Source organism: Pithys albifrons, chromosome Z, assembly GCF_047495875.1.
Source record: "Pithys albifrons albifrons isolate INPA30051 chromosome Z, PitAlb_v1, whole genome shotgun sequence".
NCBI classification, from domain to species: Eukaryota; Metazoa; Chordata; class Aves; order Passeriformes; family Thamnophilidae; genus Pithys; species Pithys albifrons.
In genome coordinates, this window is record NC_092497.1 from 41,369,237 (window position 1) to 41,389,382 (window position 20,146).

The 20,146-nt window shown below is 44.5% G+C and overlaps 1 protein-coding gene across 1 annotated transcript in view; it reads right to left on the reverse strand.

Moving 5' to 3' along the window:
• The window catches only part of KIAA1958 (KIAA1958 ortholog), a 75,665-nt gene extending 55,766 nt beyond the window's left edge, over positions 1 to 19,899 (reverse strand). Inside the window, exon 1 of the mRNA XM_071579948.1 lies at positions 19,695 to 19,899. The gene's annotated coding sequence lies outside the window, so the exon portion shown is untranslated. The remainder of the gene's footprint in view (positions 1 to 19,694) is intronic.
• Between the last annotated feature and the right edge of the window lie 247 nt (positions 19,900 to 20,146).

The window sequence follows — 20,146 nt, forward strand, 5'->3', positions numbered from 1 at the left end:
CCACCAGGGAACATTAGGAAAAAACAGACTTAGGAAATGAGTGTCAGCAAAAAGCCCACTAAAAAAACCAAAACACAGATATATATTTAAATGGATGTCCCTGTGATGAGTGGGCTGTGAGTGGGAAGTTTCAGACTGTTGAGTAGAACAGTTTTTCAGGAACTGCTGCTGTGGCCTGTCTGGTTGCCAGCTGCTTCTTTGCATTTAAGAGAAGGTTGTCTAGAGACTGCCATAAAGGGCAGTCCGTGATTTTCTGTGGCAAGGGTGGTTTGAGAAGATTTACAAGGATTATGAATTTAACTTCACAGGCATCTGTGCATGGTGGGCTCACTAAGAATGCTCTAAACTGCTCTCTCTCTTCTGTGTAGAATGGGGAACACACACTGGTCCAGGTCTTGGATCTGACCAAAATCTCCCCTGATTTCAAGAGTGTGCAGACTATGACACTGGTAAGTTACATCCTGTTATGTTAACCTCAGTAACAAAAGAGTTTAGTGTGGCATTAATGGGAAGGTGCAAGGAAAATCCAGGGAGTGCCCTTGTTGTACATCACTTAGGATCTGGCATAAGACTTGACAGTGACGTACATGGCAGCAGCATGTGTGATGAAGATGCAGGGGCTTGAGGGAATTGATGAAGTTGAACCAAGCTGGAAACGTTCACATTACCTTCTACCAGTCCCTCTGGGCAAACTTAGATGTCTCACATACTTCTCCATGCCTTTTTGCCTAATGGTAGAACTATTAGAAATGTTGAGTCAGTCAGATGCCATGAGGAAGCATTAAGAAAGTTACAGGCACATCCAAGCCTTGCTGAAACTGAAAGTGAGTATTTGAGTTAAACATTTGGATAGAGAGTGAATTTCTTAATAGTAATTATTAAAATTGATCTTTAACTTTCTGTGGAAGCACTTGTTAAAGCAGAAGCACGTGACAGTGTTGCTCTGTTTCACTGAGCAGTTGAGTCCGGTGATAACATCACAGGGACATCCATAAGCACACTTTATGAACACAAGCAATGCAACCCATAAGAAAGCAATAAAACCTGTCAGCAGAATGCAGGCATGTTGCTTTGCATGGGCAAGCTTGGTGGATCACATGCTGCAGGTGCATAGAGTGCACAAGGTCCACATGCACCACACAGCAAGCTGCACCTCCCGGCAAGCACTGGGCAGCACCAAGTAGCCCTTCCAACTGCCCTTTTTTGTCTTTTTGCTGTTTAGTTGTAGTCCTCCTCTCCTCAAGGTACCATGGACCCAAAAATAAACAGTTGGATATTGTTTCCTCTTCCTACTTAAAAAAAATTATTGCCTTAACCTTCTCTGTGGGGAAGAGTATTTTATGTCTCCCTGCTACCACAAGTTCAGCTGGATGGAGAGTGGACAGAACCAAGGCAGACTACTGCAAACTGCATCATTTCAGAGGGACTAGTCTCCTGATTCAAAACTTGGTTTTCCACTGAGAGATTTATACAAAAATAGAGTAAACTCCTTCTGGAAGCACCAGTCCTGAGCCATGAGACCTTTGAGGAAAACTCAAGTTTGAGAGTGCCACATCATCTTCCCACATAAATACTACTGTGGAATGTAATCATCAGATTATCTGGTCCACTAGATACATTCTTCCATCAGCTTATTTCTGACTTCAACTGGTGGAAACTTCTTTGTATTTCTGTGTTGTTTTCATCCTTCTCTCATTCTTCGTCTAATGATACTACCGACACCTATCTCTTCAGAGCACTCAAGTAAAGGGCACTTTCAAAACTTGAGGCTTTTTTCTCCTCCACAGGATACTCTGATAATGAACTATCCCAAAATTTGAGTCAATAGTGTGCCCTGGCAGCCAGGAGGGCCAACCATGTCCTGAGGGGCATCAGGCACAGCATCACCAGCCGGTCAAGGGAGGGCTTGTCCCACACTGCTCTGCACTAGGGCAGCCTCACCTTGAGTCCTGACTGCAGTTCTGGGCACCACAATACAAAAAAGACATGAAGCTCCTAGAGCGTCCAAAGGAGAGCAATCAAGATGGTGAAAGGTCTTTAGGGGGAAGCCATACGAGAAACAGCTGAGGTCACTTTTTCAGTTCTGCCTAAAGAAGAAGAGACTGATGTGAGACCTCATTTCTGTCTTCAGCATGCTCACAAGGACAAGCAGAGGGCAGGTACAAATCTCTTCACTCTTGTGACCAGTGGCAGGACTCAGGGGAATGGCATCAAGCTGAGTTGGGGGAGGTTTACGTTGGATATCAGGAAGGTTTTTCACCCAGAGGGTGGTTGAGCACTGGAACAGGCTCTCCAGAGAAGCAGTCACAGCACCAAGCCTGCCTGAGTTCAAGACACGTTTGGTCTCAAGCACATGGTGTGACTCTTGGGGTGTTCTGCGCAGGGATGGGAGTTGGACTTGGTGATCCTGATGGGTCCCTTCCAACTCAGCATATCCTCTGATTCTATGGTTCTATGAAAACTGTCTTCCTGCCGTTTACCTGCCCTCAGAGCACAGAAATATTGGTTTCTTACAGCATTTGATCATAACTGCTGCTTTTCACTCTTAATATAAAATACTGGGACCATTGCAGACTAGCAGTCAACTGCTAATCAAAGCCTTGACTTCTAATGCCAGAACTACAGTCTTAGCAAAGATAGCAAACTGCCCTGAAAAACATTGGCAAAGCAGTGGCGTACAAAATAAAAGCTTTTCTGAGGCAACTCTTACACAGAAAGTCCAGACAGCATCACCCTACTCTTTTGATACCAGGCAAATGGTGTTATTGTCAGGTGTGGCTCTACACTTCTATCAGACATAATAAATAATACAGGACTAATGCAAAATATCAGTTTCATTCTCTTTCTACTTCCTTGAGACTGCACTGTGTGCATTATCTTATCTCTAGCTGAATGCAAAAGGTCTGCCCAAACCCATCACTAAAGACTGAATTAAATTTCCTTGGCAATAATATTATTATATGTGCAGCATGTTTATCTAGTGCTGTCCTTTCTATTTTCTATCTTAAGTGTCTTGGAAATGTAAAAGCAAATCAATTTGTCGCCTACTCAAATCCTTTCTACCAAATAATGTAATGGGTCAAACCATGTGCAAAATGGTAATGCCACTTCCTTTTGTAAGTCTCCTGACACAAACCAGAAAAAAAAAATACATCCCACACAACAAAACCAAGACATTGTTGCTCAAATAGCATCAGCAGAATTTTTTTTTACATCCTTCTGAATTCTTTATAGTATAATTATAAATTCAGCAAAAGTTATACACTTCTATTATTTTTGAGAAAGTATCTTGCAGAGGCAGAGTGTTGCCGACCAGGCTCTAGTGAGATCGCACACACCAATATGATGTTCAGGCAAATCCCAAGTTAATTCAAAAGCACAGGTATATATCACCTCAAGTGACCCCGCCCCAGGTAGAATGGTCTGACTCCAACTGGTTGAGGCTGGAAACATGTCCTTTTAAGGTGAAAATGAAACTTGTAAGGTGGTCATTCAGACCCACCAAAATCAGGGCTGCAACATCTCCCCCTTTTGTTTCAAAGAACAAAGCAAAAATGCAAACAACATAATAACACTGTAATTTTAAATCTTAGCTCCTTAGCTAACTTATCCAACGGGGAAATTGTTACCATTAGGATACTATCCAGATTCATGCATATTGCAACTTGAACAGAAAGGCTGAAAATTTGAAAATTGAGAAATAACATTTTGAAAGTCTTAAATTTTGCTAATTCAAGACTTAACAGGGTATTTTGCAGGTTACACATCCCTACCTCCCCCTCTCTTTTCAAAATAGACCTTTGGAAGGAGGTACAGTAACCTTTGTAAACTAACACAAACCAATACATGACTAAGATATGTATGTTTGGAATTTGCAAACTTACAACTAGTGCAAAACAAGAAACTTTCACGCGTGAAATTGTGGTCCTTCCTGTGCAGTCGTCACCGCACAAACCACTGTAAACAAACTACAAATTTTATTAAATTTTGTGCAAAGTGTCCAAGAGTGCAGAGTGACTTCACTTAGCAAAGAAGCAAGTTCAGTCCAGCTGATCTAAATCTCCTTATGCTATAGTTCAAGGTCCATTCTCAGAACTTCTGTGTGGCCACTACTGAGATTTGAGAATAGCCTCAAGTCTCAGTCACTTTATACATTCTTGGTAAAGCAGGAAACAAGTGTGAATTCACAGAGAAAATTCACAAAGGCTAAACATAACCACTTACATTCTGCAGAAAATGTTCAGCAGCTGAGGGGACAGGTGTCTTTACCCTTACAGCCTGCTGGGCAACTTGGCAGTGCAATAAGCTCAAAACTGCACTTTAACTGAAAGTTAACAGAATTTCAAAATACAGGCTAAACAACATGCTCTTGAACTGGACTGTTCTTGTTTGATTGGACAGTTAATGACTAGTCCTGCAAATAAGAAATCATAATCAAACAAATCATAATAACAACCAGGATCAATACTCCTTGTATCAGCGCTGCTTCTTGCCAACTTATTAGGCTCAGGGAATGAACCCATTTCTTTAAAGGAGGAATGTTAACTGTTAGCTTGTCAGGATTATTTTTCACTGCTTGTGCTTCTTTGGAGTGTTTGCTTAATTCTGTGGAACATATTCCTTTAAACTCATCACATTGGTAACCATGAATCATCAGCAAGAATCTTAGGGCTTCTCTGTTTTGTAATACTGCTTGTTCTATCTTATTAGCATCTGTTGAGAAATCATTAAGCATTTTGGCAATGATGTTTAGTTGTTCCTGCACCCAGTAGTTAAGCATTTGCACTAAACCTAATGCTCTGTCTACACCAACTGGGGAAAGAACTGCTGCTAGCAAATTTCCTGTATCACTCCAATGTTCTATGGTGTTTTCCTCAGCTTGAGGACTAGACCACTTAACATGCTCTTGTATTGATTGTGTAAATTTGGTCAGCTTGCCTAAATAACAAGGTCCACTTTTTACCTGGGCAGGTCTTCCAGGCCATGCTCTATTACCACAAATTAAGAAATATCCAGGAGGCAATGCTCTTCTCTGGTTACCTTTTGTGTGAACCAATCTTGTTTTTGGGTAACTTGTATTTTGTGAGCCAACAACATTCCAACACCAACTGCTATTGGTGTAACTCTTATTATGAGGAGTGACATCTGTGCTTCCCACAGGAAAATATTGCTGTGACCAGAGTTTGTTTGACCATTCAGATACACTGGAATGCACAGGGTGAAATTCAACACATGACTCATTTCCAGGGAGAGCTCCTATTAGCTTTAGCTCTTGCGGATCTCTCTCTAAGGAAGTATTCAATTGCCATATGATATCTGCTATGGTTTCTCCAGTACTACGATAGGACACTTTTGCTTCCTCAATACCAAAAGGAATGAAATCTTTGATGTTATGATAAGGTATTCCTATAAGGCACACTTTGTTTGGTTCTCCTGCTTTAACCATGTTATCTGAGCAGAAATTTTCTAGATTTGCCTGTTGAGAAAGCATTATCCATACATTTTGATTAGTAACAGCAACAAGACAAGTCACAAATGCAAGAGATACACTTAGATACTCTGGATTTAACTACCCTTTGAATTATGGTGGCTAGATGCTTTTCATCTGGCTTGACCATAGCTGTGAAGGCTTCTGAAATGGTCTTTTGAGTTACCAGAGGCTTCCCTGTTCTAGGAAGGTTAGAAAAAACAGCTAAAGCAGCATTCTTGGATCTTTCAAATCCCTTTTTTACTACATCAGGATTCCCAGCTCCCCCCAGCATGTCCCAAACAGAGGCTTCTTTTTCTTTCGGTGCCGTGCCTTTAAACGGCTGTGATGTTGCTCTCCATTCTGGAATGCAGCTGGTGGGTGTAGCTGTCGGTGATGAAGGCTGCAGGTACCAGGTTGCCGGCGCAGGGAAAGTCCCTGCCAGCGCTGGGGGTTCCAGTGCCGGGGTTTGCGGCTGCAGGCAGCGCGGGGCTATTGAGGAGGGTGTCTCCGCCAGCGCTACAGAGCTTGGGTCTTGCGCACCCGGCGCTGTGGGAACTCGCTCCCGGGACGCATGCGCTGTGGAGGGTGCACAGTGAAGGGAACGCCCAGGGGCGGCTTTGCTGGCTCCACTCCACTGGGGAGGAGTCTCTCCCCTCTCCATGACGCAGTCAATGGGCGTATCCATCCATGCAGGAGGTCGTGGGAGTGGCGCGGGAACTGATCCGCCCCAGGGACGGGTGAATTCGGAGCCGACCCCGGCCCCTGCGGGCTGCAGGGAACCCGCGCCTGGCGCATGCGCCTTGATTGGCAGGCAGTAGGGAGGGGGGTTGGGCGGTCCTGGCGCCTCGTGGTAAGGGCGCACAGCCTCTTTGTTTGGCTCAGCTGCGTGGTGACTTTTTGCGGGCTTTTCAATCACGTGGTCTCTTAGTTTTCCTGGCCATGCGGTTATGACGGGCAGCTGTAGCCCTGTTGGAATGTCTCCCGCGGCAGTCTCCTGCCGCAATGGAACGACTCTGGCGTACCCGTGGGGCGGCGGGGAACGCGGCGGCGGGGAGACCCCAGCCCTGAGGTACCCGCAGGGCATTGCCACCGGCGGCATTGGCGCCGAAGGTGGACGGACAGGAGTAAAGCTGTTTTCCCTCATCTCTCTCTCAGCTGAGGGCACTCTCCATCGTGTTTTCTCGGATTCAGGGTATAAATAAAAGTCACTCACAGTTTGGAATGGCTGGATGTTTTCTGCGGCGTGTCTCGTGGGGTTCCAGGGTTGCTGTTGAGGTCCGGCCTCTCCTACAGCAGCAGCCAGTGGTACAGGCAGGTAAAAGGTGGGCTCTGGGCTCCTTTGCTCTGCATAGGCTGTTTCTTGGTAGTTATAAGGCAGTGCAAAGACGACTTCTTGGCTTTTTGCGGCGACGAACGGCGTGGAAAAGCCTTGATTCCATGGTTGCTGTGATTCTGTCGGGTTTTCCGGAGCGGGAGCAGGCGGTGCCGCTTGTGGGTACGGGAACGGCACGGCGCTGGCTCCGCGGCTTGGCTCCGGGCTCCGCGCTTGTGGATAGGGTGGCTGCAATGCTGAAGGGAACAGCAGCAGGGGTCCGACGGGCAGCACGGGCGATGCCGAAGGGTACCGCGGCGGCGTTTCCACGGGCAGCATGGGCGGCAGTGGTGTGGCAGAGGGGTACCGCGGCGGGGGTCCCGCGGGCGGCGGTGCCCACAGCGGTGCAGAAGGATGCTTAGGGGAAAAACTGCCCTGCAAAAGCAGGCTTTTTTCCCTTCTCTCAGGCAGCTCGAGGTTTTTACAGGCTCGTTCTGCCTCTAACAGCATTTTCCTTATAGTTGCATATGACAGAATAAGCAGCAAAAATTCTTTGGGCGCAGTTTGCGCTAAATTCCACAAATCTGCCCCAATGTTATCACATAAGTCTATGGAAAACGTGGAGCTGGCATCGGTTAAGTGCCCCCGACTAAGGCACCAGTCCAAAAATTCCTGTAATGCTTGTCTTTCAATGTTTGTTTTTGTAACGCAAGCTAATTTTTCAAATTTATCAAGCAATAAGTTCATTTTAGTCGAATTGGAATTTCCCATGTTTCTTTAACTCACCGGTTTGAAGGTCGTGGTTCTTTCAGTGCACGTTCTTCCAGTAGCTCTGAAGGCCACTAAAACAAACTCCCAAGTTTACGGGAGACAGAAGCTCTCGGAGGCTTCTTCACAAAGCACCCAAAAAAATTTGGGGCACAGCAGCTCTCGGGGGCTACCACTTAAAGTTCTAGGCAGGTCTGCAGATGGCTTCCATGTCCTCAAATCACGTCGAGGTCCACCAGTTGTTGCCAACCAGGCTCTAGTGAGATCGCACACACCAATGTGATGTTCAAGCAAATCCCAAGTTTATTCAAAAACACACGTATATATCACCTTAAGTGACCCCGCCCCAGGTAGAATGGTCTGACTCCACTTGGTTGAGGCTGGAAACATGTCCTTTTAAGGTGAAAATGAAACTTGTAAGGTGGTCATTCAGACCCACCAAAATCAGGGCTGCAAGAGCAGAGCATAATTAAAAGTAGTGCAGCATTTAAAACAAATGCAACCAGAGAGGATCCCACTTGTACAGTCATGAGGGGTATTATGGGTTTAGCCAGGTGGGCCTAAATTTAGGTTTTAAAGTTCAGCTAGGCCTAGGATTGTCAGCTGATTTAAGCTGGGCTGAGCGAGCTAACAGCTGACTTCTTCCAGCCAATAATATTGTATTCCGTACCATACTACATCATATCAAAGGGTGTAAAATCCAGTGTGTGGGAGTGGCTTGGTTAGTTCCATCGTGGCTGCACTAAGAGGAGGACATCTAGCAGCTCCTCTACTATGCTAGGCCTGCTTCTGTTGCCTCTGCTTGCATTTTGTTTGCATTCAGGGAAGTAGAAATATTTTGTTGTTATACTTTCTCTTTCTTGCTGAGTGTCTTTTGGAGTGCTTATGAATTTAGAGTAATGGGCTTTGTATTAATTGGGGAGTGGGAGGTTATTCTTTGTTATATATAACTTGTGTAAGTGTGTGTTATACTGTAGTTTCCTCTTAATTTTCTCTTTTCTGTATAAATACATGTAGTTAGTTGCAGCATAAACCTGGTTTTGACGGTTTTTCTTTTCTCTCCCTCTTCTTTTCCCTTAGCTGGTTGGGGGGAGGAGGAACCCTCTTCACTCTGTCCTGGACAGTTGGCGTTTTGCCAGCTCAACCCAGAACAAGGGGAAACTGCCAGACCATTGATGGCTGTGACAATCTTTCAGAGTGGTCATTTAGTAGGGAGGAAAGGTGAATCAAGCAGATAAATATAACATATATAACTTAGTTCACTTACCTTCATTAAAACTTCAACAATATACCTCATGCCTTAAGGAGAAGGCATTAATTCACACAAAAGTATTCTGCAATGGGAAAAGTGGACCTTCCTAATGTGTGAGCAGAATCTTCCTGACAGAGGGCTCTGGCATTAGTCATGGGGGTTGTGTTGGTTTTGCTGGGATAGAGTTAATTTTCTTTGCAGTGGCTGATATGATGCTGTGATAACAATGATGTACATGGGATGTTGGGAGGAGACACAGCTTGGACCGGTGACTTCAGTTGACCAAAGAGATATTCCATACCATATGGCATCATGCCCAGTATATGTAGTAGGGAGAAGAAGGAGGATGGGGGGATGCTTTGAGTGATGGTGTTTGTCTTCTGTCCTAGTTCAGCAGGAGGGACCAGCTAACACTGTGTGGGGGTGATCAAAGCTGTATATTCTACCCCCTCTATTCATTCCCCAAGGTCAATGGGCCATTAGCAGCAGCTGCCCAGGGAGCCATTATCACCTTCACACCCAGCCTGAGGGGGGCGGAGCTGCTAATGGGCCATCAACAGCTCAACACCCCCTGGCTCCCAGAGTTAATCACCCATTGTGTGAGTCCCCGCCCAGGGGGAGGGACTGAGTGCTCCCTGAGGGTACATAAGTGGTGGGTAAGAAGACCTCGGGAACTTCTCGTCGGATCCAGAGCAGCAGCAGGACCTTGACAGGAGGAGATCCCCGCTCTTGCCCAGACCACAGCCCTTGCCTGCACCAACAGGTTTTTTCTTTTCCTTTTGCTGTGGACTTGGGGGAGCCACAGGGGGTCTCAGCACAAGGGCAAACAAACCCCCTTGGGTTTGTGCCCCAGGACACTGGATTATACTGCTGGGGTTTTGTGAGTTGAAAGCAATTTCCCTTGTGTGTCAGTGTTGTTATTGTAATATTATTATTAAATTTTAGCTCTGACTTATAATCTTTCTCGTGGTGAGTTCATTTCCCCTGCTGGTTCACCTTTAAACCAGCACATCTTCTCAAGTCACTGTTGCATGTGATAGGGCCCTACTCTCCTGGAGATGACTGAATTCCTTCCTGCCCCTGGAAAGCAATCAATTTCTTGTTTTGCTTTGCTTGTGTGCACAGCTTTTGCTTTCCCTATCAAACTTTTTTTATCTCAACCCATGAGTTTTCTGGCTTTTACCCTCTCAGTTCTCTCCCCAACCCCAGTGGTGGGGCAGTGAGTGGGCAGCTGCAGGGGTCTTGATGGCTGGCTGTGGTTAAACCATGACAGGGACCTCTCCAGTTGCTGACTGGCTGTGAGGAGACTTATACACCACTCAGCATTGCGGGCCTCTGTTCAACCCAGTCCGAGAAGCACTTTTCATGGGACACCAGCCCTGGACAAAAAGCCCGTGCAAGACTACAGGAATCTCACTGTGCCTCCAAACTGCAGCATACAAGATCAACAACCCACACAAAACCCAGAAGAACATTAGGTTCATTCATACAAAAGTTCTGGTCCCTCTACACAACCGGGATGTTCCCACCTATAGTCCCCCAAAACTGAGGCTACCAAAGGCTGCCTTAATTATGAGGGAAGATTTGTTCAGTGCCATCAAGGCAACCACATATGTCCTGCAAGCCTTCCTACTGATTTATCAACCCAGTTCCCAAACCCTGACCATGGTATCTGTGGGGGCTAGGGCAGAACTTCATTTACACAAAGATTCCAGCTCCTTCCTCCTCACAGTAGTCTGAAGAGCCACATGGAGATGGCTCCTCCACCTCCTTACTGAAAGGAACAATGAAGTCCTTCCTGAAGCATAACCTTAGCAGGAAAAGAAATATGTGCTGATCACCCCAATACTTCTGATAAGCTACAGTCTACAAAACAAACATGCTAAGAAAAGCAAGAAAGATAAAAAAGACTGGCAACTCCCTTAGAACACATTATTTGATGAAAAGTACAAACAATGTTACAAATTTTTGCCAGAGGGAACAAGCAAAACTATCTTCCAACACAGCACAGTGTAGAAATGTAGTGAAATTCACAGGGTAGGCCGACAAGGAAAGACTCAGAACAGCTGTCTAGATGTACACACTCAGACTTTCTCCTTTTTAATTGTGCTAGTATAATGAAATAAAACATACAGCAATAGGTCTTACCTAGCTCTTATCTTGTTAAAAAGCATATTCCTCATGCCCGGTGTGGATCTCACAGCCATGGGCAGGCCACAACAAGGTAGAGCCACAAGGGGAATAGTTGCCCTTTACTAAAGGAACAATTTCTCCTTCAGAGGAAAAAATAAATCACTAAGGCCAAGGGGCAAGTCCTGAGATTTTAAAATGCACACATACATGCTGGATTTATATCTCTGTTTCATAAAACCTGCTGAAGTGGTTCCATGTTTTTACGTCCCCCATCTTAATGTGCATAGTATTATCCCATGTAAATACTTCTGCACCAGTTAAATGGTCTGTAAACTGAGCTAATCAAACACAGCCAAATGGTTTAATCACTATCTAGGAAGTCAGCAGAGGTGAAGACAGTTTTAGGGATGCTTGACTGGAAAGAGCTTAGCTTAACTACGCAACAGGAAAACACTAAATGTTAACATACACACACACACACAAAATTAAATTGCAATGGTTAATAGCACATATCTTTGCTATATGGCTCCAAGCTGCTTTTTCTCCTTGACTCCTGGCTAGATCAAAACAAATTCTGACCACCTTTATGAGTCTGTTCAAATGCATACAGCAAACACAGTGTGTTAAAGCAGATGCAGCATACTGAAGAGAGCTCAATTTAAGTGCAGTGTGTTTCTTGTAAATAAAAGGCTGAGTGAATAACCACTCTCCACATAAATTGCCTGATGCTGTGTTTCAGTAATGCTGCGCTATCTTGCGGAGCTGTTCCAAAACATGACTTATGTGCGATGCTCAGTACAATGTATTCTCTTGTGGTCCAAAAGAAATGGTAAATCCAAATTTACAAATTTTTTTTTTCTCTGCCAGATGGCCTTTTTTCTCTATACATATGAATGCATTACTAAGAAAGGCTCCTGTGTATTTCCACACTGAAATCAGTCTCATTATTTCAGAATAGATTATCTAACCAGAGAAAAAGATAGCTGAGAGGAAAACAAATTCACAATCTCTTTGGAAAAAAAAATACAGGAAAAAATGGAACTCAATTATCTACCAAAATTTGCAAGCATTAATTGACTTGTGCTTCTGTTTCTGGGAAGATAACTCACCTGTACTTTGCTGGATTGTACCATAATATCTAATATGTTACAGAACTGAGGCCCCAGACTATTTGTGGTAATACAAAAGGAAAAAAAATCTACTTAGTGTGTGTTTATATATATTGCATATATAATTTTCTGGCTTCCTCCACTCACACACACAATTAAATATCTTCTCTTCCTCAAATCAATTCAGATTTGTAAAATCAGAATATGTGACCCAGCTCTCCACAACCAAAAAATCTTTGTCACCAGTATTTCAATCTCATCACACTGCCTGTTCAGCAGACGCTCAGCACTGTGCCTGATTTTTAGGCTGATGCCAGGCACTACGGCAGATGAAGTGGGTGGAGTCCTACGTTGCTTGTTTAATTCATAATATTGAGTACAGAAAAAATCTGCCATTTATGGGGTTTTTAGCTGTACACTGCTATGAAGCAAAGCTGTGTGAAGAAAAGAGGATTTAACTGAAAGAGCTTTTGGACACAAGTTATTGCATGAAGTTGTTTCACATGCCTTGGCTTGGGGGCACAAGTTTTAAACTTGTAAGGAGAATCTACGCTGAATTGTAACTTGAAATCCAGGAGATCTGGAAAGGATCCACCTGACAATGGGTCATTATAAACACAACGTTTCTTTTTAACCAGTTTATTTCCACAATAGTTACCTGTATTTTTGGAAATCAGAGATGGAAATGATAAACTTCAGTGGTTTGAAATTAAGTAATCAGCACTCATCAAGTCTGGTAAAATTGCTAGGATACACACATCTGGCACAGATTACGCCAACCACTTAACAGAACAGTTTCAATTGCAATTTACTGGTTACACAATAAATGTTTGCCTCCTGGGTTTAGAAAATGTAACACTGGCTCTGTAAGAGCTCAGTTTTTGAAAACACACTCCTGTTTTTATAGTTACAGATAAGGTTAAAAAAAAAAGAAACCAGACATTATTCTTTCCCCTAACAGCACTAAGAAAAAGCAGTATGAAATCAAAACTTTGAATGGTAACTACTCATTTTCCTAGTTAAATATATAAAAAAAAATACTATAAAAAGCTCTCAGGTACAACAAAATATTTAACCTCACAGTGTAGAGTGGATGACCTGGTTTGACTATGGACTGCTTTAGGGGGATGATCCATGTGATGGAGAACAGAAAACATTACATTGAATGAGTAGTTCGGTGTCTTCTGTGCAAAGCTGGGTGAACAGCAAGGATCAAAACCTCACAGATCAAAAAAGTGTCAGCTTTTACATTTTGAGAATAGTTCATTAATTCTTTTTCATCCTGTAATATTTTGCAAATTCTAAGCTATGACATTTGGAGTGTTACCAGCTAAAATATGCTGGCTCCTTATGGTGCATTGCAGCAGATTTTGCAAACTATCACAGGGTGATGAGGGTTTTCTCTACAGTTTCGGGGGAACACCTAGCAGAGAACATAAATACATCCTCTCCCCTCCATACTTAGACTGCAGAGATACCAAAAGTATAGCAATTACACTCTATGACTTCAGGTTTAAGGAGACAAACAGAAAAGTTAAGAAAACACTGCAACTGCATACCAAAAGGTAATCTTTCCTTAATTTTGGCTGTCATTCTACGAACTTGCAGTGCACAACTGGATAGAAATACCCTGACTGTAGTTCAGATAAGGTGTAAATACCATACCAGTGTGCTGGGCAAAAAGTAGAGGAGGTTTCTAATTGTTCTAGCACTTTACTGCACTAAGATGACTTCTAGACAGATTTCAGCACCTTGACAAAGACAAAGCTGAAGATGTGCCAATTGAGAAGTGTTTTCATTTCACCACGGTGTTTTTCTCCTCATGCCACTGACGTTCCTCTGCACACCTATTCTCACATCACACTGGGTCATACATATGCTCTGATGCCTAGCCCTTACCCTCCCTCGTTTCCTGTCCCATCCACCATGACCATGGGGCAAAGTTACTTCCTTCCCTTTGCAGAACATTTTTTCCTTAAAAAAGAAACAAAAACAAAAATCCCCCAACTAAATAACACAAAAAACATTGTTACCTAGCTTGGGATTCCAGCATTTTCTTCACCTTCCATGGAGAATCCTATGTTTTACAACTCACACCATGTCATCTCCAGCCTAGATCTCCAACCTGTTGAGATGATTTTGAAATTTGCATCTTTGTGTCTCTTTCTGGCCTCGTGCTCTGCACAGGTGCAATACAGGGGGAGGTGTGTTATTTCTTGAACTGGAAAATCACTGGATAGGACTGGGAGCAGGACAGATTCCAGCAGAACCACTGCTCCCTCACCCTGTAAGTCAGATACCTTCTCTATGAGACCTATCTTTTCTCTCTCATTTGACTACAGAACATTATTATTATTATTATTATTATTATTATTATTATTATTGAAATAGAATTATTATGATTATACTAAAACACAGTGATAAAGCATATATACTATACTAATAGACTATACTCTGTAAGAGGGAGATAACAACATCCAACAGGGTAGCAGTCAAGCTGCCCTTTCCCATGAAGCTGTTGTCTTGGCACTGCTCAAACCTCTCCTGGCTTATAGCTCAGAGGTTACTTCCCAGCTCTCCCTCCCCACTTCTGGGTAGACCATCGGTATCCCTTAGGACTTTCCAACACAAGAGGGACAGTAAAGTGACCCAGATTCGAAAATACCTTTGGCTAGAGATGCAGTGAAACAACACTGGTGGTCCTTTAACAAATAACAATTTTTAGTTGAAGGAAAACTCACAATGGTTGAATCTGTTACTCCCAATACTCTTCATTACATATAAATTGTCCCGTTCCGCCCCCCCCACCCAACCTCCCCCCTCCCCCGACCCTGGCCCACTTACGCACGGAGGTGAGGTTGCCCGAAGCAAGAAGAAGAATATTGGGAGTAACAGAGAGATTACAAGGACTGTGGGTCTTGCATAAAGACGGAACAGGACCAGGGACACCTTAACATCACTCCTTCAACCAAGCTGATAGCAAGCATCAGGGTCATCCGGCCCCTCAGCGCGACACCCACATATCTCACCGCGTCTCATGGACATCCCTTAGCCACATATCTCATGGCATATCTTACGATGTGGCTCCAGTTACTTCATTTAAGAGTGTTTGAGACAATTCTCCAAAGGGGCTTTCACCCTGTGTCCTTCCTTTGTCTTAAGGAGGTTTTCTTTTCTGTTAGCCCCAGTATAAACCTACCAGATCATCAGCAGCTTTTCTTTTATCCAGTCTTAACCCATGCCAGGATAGTAGTGAAATTTGAAATTATTAAATTCAGTTAATGCTATCTTTACACATATTCTGGAAAAAAAAACTGCTACAGAAGATAATTATTTGATGGATACGTTTCTTGCCTATTTCTTTCATTAAAATGCAGTTGTTCAGAGATGAAGGGACTGCAAAATAAAGCTTACAAACTATAGCACTGATAAGTCAAGAAAGCTTTGTCAACTGGACTAGATGAGCAGTAAATTATCATGTGCATTTGGTTGTTCGACCACTGTTATATGTTTCTGTTCCTGTTTTCAAAAAACATCAGTGGAGGGTTTTTTTGCCTGATTGTCCACAGTGACCAAAGATACTTTACTGAAGACCACAGAGGAAAATTTTAGGGTTGATCATACAAAAAAGAATGATGAAAAATATCGATGAAATAAAGCTGGTGAGAAAAAAAGCAAAAAAGTATCTTTTCTCCCCTTATCTCTCCCAGTTATCTTAAGTACTATTTGTAAACCACATATGCAAAATAATTAAGGTACAATGACTGCTTTTAGAAAGTAACTACCTTGAACAACAGAAATAAAAACGTGCAGAATGACACAGTGCTCACTCAATGAATACCATTAATCTAATCCTGTGATTCTGCACTTAAACGAAAACTTTTGTACCTGTAACTTTTCACAGGACTAAAATCCTATGGTACCTGGGTCCAACAGAATTCATGTGATGTCTCTGAGCTAACATCAGTTAAGTGAACAAAACTTGCAGATCCTGCCTGTTGCTAAAAGATAAATAAGAAAAGGGCAATATGAACGAACTCTCTGGTGATCCAAGGGCTGTGATAAAAACTGATTGCCCATAAAATGTGGAAAACACCTGTAACTGAGAATAGCCCCCACATCATGCAAAGAAACTTCTTTCACATGTATCAGTCAGCCACAAAAGCTGCTTTACAAAGATGAAACTAAGCCCAGGATCCTGGATTGGTCCTTTTCACCATACTCTTCTCAGAAGAAAACACAATACTGAATGCTATCTGCTTACATCCTAACCACACACGTACTACTGAGGTTAAGCTACAACATATTCTCACCATGCTGAAGGCACCCATTATTTTATTTCTGTTTTCATTTTGAATGCTTGAGCTTGGACAGTCATATGAAAAACACCACCTATTTACTTCAGGCCCCAGAATTGCTAAACCAGAAAAATGCAGACAATCAGTGGTCAGCCAAGGATCTCCTTACGGAACCTGTGAGGTGACTCGTTACCAGAGAAACAAGTGAGGGCTGACACGCTACAATTTCTGTCTTGCAACAGAATTCACCAACCCGGACAGTAAATAAAGTTAATAAATCAATAAATCAGAACCAAGGTCATGTACGTGAAGACGAAGCAGTTAGGCTCCACAGGTCTTCTTCATCATTAATAGTACTAAGGTATAAGTCTTTCAGGTTCCTTGGAGTTACTATGCAGATCCATCAAGGTAACATCTGACTCAAACTAACACTCATTTTAGAATATTTTTCACAGAAAACGACGAGAAAGACAATGAAAATGTGCTCTACTTTTAAGTCACTAATCTTCATCTCAGCCTGATTTACTTTGCAAAAAGGTATGCAGTGATAACCTTTGGAAGCAGAGCATTATGTTCAGCCAGTTACACTTGAATTACCAGATGCATAACAATCCTCAAGAGAACTAATTGCCACACACAATTCTGGGAAAGTGCCTAACAAACAGTAGTTAATTTTCACACCACCTCTGTGAGCCCTGCATGGATGGATTATCCCTCCCAGAGTGCAGATGTGGAAAGCAGTGGCACTGTGGAAGTGAGTGCCAAGGCTAGGATTAGACGTTTGTTTCCATTTAAAACCTTCACACCTCTTCTGTCTGCATTTTATAACTAACAGGGAAGGGAGGCAGAGAGGCATAAAGCTGGGAGACTAAAAATACGGAAAGATGTTATTGCTGAAACTCTGAGGTGCAGTGGAGCTGCAGTGCGTGGACACACGACAGCCCAAAGCAGCACCAAGGCGAGGTTCGGTGGCCACTTAAGGGAGGTGCTCCTGGTGAGTTCCAGTTGTGAGCTACTAAGGCAGCAAACTGCTGCTGCTTTAGGAACGCGTGACTACAAACCCATCATCACTGCGTGAATGAAATTCACAGGAATTATACTGTGCTTTTGAAAGTTTCATTAAGTTCAATTATAGGAAACTTCCTGCTGTAACACCAACTACCAGTGTATCAGTACAGGAGCAACATCAATATATATTTGCTTAAAAAAACCCCAACCAACAAACAACAAGCCAAAGTAGAACACCAGCTCTCTAACAATGGCTGGAGAAATACTTGAGCTGCTACAGTTTTTCTGCAAGTTTTTGGCAAGTTTTCCTGGAAACCTAGCTATTTTACTGGAATGTAAGGAAGATATCTGCTACACTCTGGAAATGCATTACTGACAACAGCAGAAATAGTAACTCCTTAATGTATCACTCTCACAACAAGTTTTACATTGCATGTAAGACTACCTATTATCTCTTCTACATTTTCTGTTAATACTTAGATCACACAGGATCTTTTTGCCAATTCGTATCTCTCTTACTCCTTTTTAAACTATCAGGTTTGTTTGTTAGTTTACCTATAAAGGATTTCAAGGCACTGATAAATTTGAGCATAAGGTTGAAAAACATTTTTTCTGAAAACCACAGAAAACGGAAGAGGGGGGATCTGGGCATCACTTATAGGGAGGTTGAGCACCAGGCTGAACACAGGACTTCAGGTGAGTGCAAAAACTACAGGTCTTCTGACTTTTCTGTGGCTTTAGAAGTGCGCAAAAACCAGTTTAGCCAAGCCTGAAGTGATGTTTGAAAAATCAGCCTGAGACAAGTGGCAGATCTGACCCCCAGGGCAATTTTACCTCACCCTGGTAATGCCAGTCAGTTGGAAGCAGTCTGAAACGATGCACATGTGCTGTGGGGCAGGTGTGCAGGCCCAGCGTGATGCTGGCTGAGGTTATTGGGTTAATTGCACTACCACATGAGTACAGCCCTGTCAGCCTGAGCTCTGAACCATGCTGAGAACAGAAGCCGCCATGAGGGAAACAGGAACTAGTCGCTCCTGACCTGAAAAGGCCTTTCGGGCTTACTCTGTTTAAAGAAGAAAAAAGATTAAGCAAAACAAGCCTAGTTCCCAACCTGAAAAGTTGTCATCCAGAACACAGAAAGGGGATGACACAATCTCAGTACTGCTATCAAGCACACCAAGCACTTGGTCCCATTTCTCTTCAAATCAACATCAAAATGAAAACCATTACAGTCTGTGCCAGTTTACACCTAAGCTTTAGCATCTACCACAGTTTTAGCACTGCAACACTACTGGCAGAGTTTGTCTTTCTGAGAAGGACTGTGAGGGAATGGCAGAGAAGGCAGGCAAAAGCAAACTCATGGATTAACAATTCAAGTGTTGAAAGCCAGCCATACAAAGGGACATCATTTTTATCAGGTGTATTATTCTGTTTCTATGACACATCTTCATACACTTGAATGGAAATAGCCTTACTCTACATCTAGTACTACTGAACTGCCAGCTGCATTTAGGGGATATTTATAACCATTAATACTGTAGATGGAAGGTGAGTTTTAATATGTGTCAATTACTCCTTTAGCTGGAGTGTGGCTCCGTTTCTGACAGCTGGAATTGAATTGCAGAAGTCTCAGTGTATCTCTCCATCGTTTTCACTCTTTTTCTTTGCACTTAACCATTCTTTCTGAGCTTACTGTTCCGTTTTCTGGCTTTCCTTACTCCTGCATCTTGTCTGTGGCACATCAAGTTTGTGAAGAGCTGCTTTTCCCAGCGCTCACCCCCACTCCTGCTCGGACTGGGGACAAGAGAGACCGATCCGTGCTCCCATACGGCAGGTGCTGGAGAGCTCAAACCTCGCGTGGGGCCAAACCATCCCGCCAGGCACTGGCCCTCTGCCCCTCTGTCAGTGCAGCTGCCAGACCCCTGGGTCCCCAAACCGCGGTCCGCCGAGGCTGTCCACCTCTATTTCAGCCGGGAGGGGGAGTGGGGGCAGGGGCAGTAAGGGGCGCTTTTCTGTTTGCAAGAGGATGCAGTGTGGGTTGGAGAGGTCTCCCCGCTCCATCTGTCCTGCCAAACCATGACCCCTCGGGCAATCCTGCTCCCCCCACAACTTTGCACCCCCTGTGCAGCTCAGGGGGGCACACCGACCCCTGCCACCGCACAGAGCTCCGCGACAAGGCCGGGGGTGCCGTGCCTGTGCCCAGCGAACATTCCCGGAGAGCCCGTGGCTGCGCACAAAGAGAGATACGGGGAATATCGCCCGCCCCTGCGGTGCGCCTCGCTGGATACACACACGCACCCCCATCCTCGCACACACATCCACACACACGGTGCGGGTCACGTACCTGCAGGTGCCTGTCCGGGCAGCGCGGGGCGGGGAGGGTGAGCTACACCGCCCGCGTCGCATGGGGGGATTACCGCGATATTGCTCGGGGCTGCGGCGGGGGGGCTGCTGCGCTCCCTCCGCCCTCCTCCTCGTCCTCCCCGCGGTGTGTATGTGCGGGGGTGTGTGGTACTCCGCGCCAGAGGAGGCAGCGGCGGGCTCCAGCTCCTGTCAGACACCGGAAACCAGCTCCCGGTGCCCCGCACCGCAGGAAGTGTGCAATGCACACCCGCACACCGGCCCCGCACACGCCCCGCACCGCGGAGCCGCCGGGAGGGGCGGCAGGGCCGGAGCCGGGCGGGGGGCACAGCCCTCCCTGTGTGCAGCACAGCCGGCACAGAGCCCAGGGGCAGGCAGTGGACAGCCGTGCCCTCTGCGTGGCGAAGGGAGCTGCGATCTCTGCGGTGCCTGGGC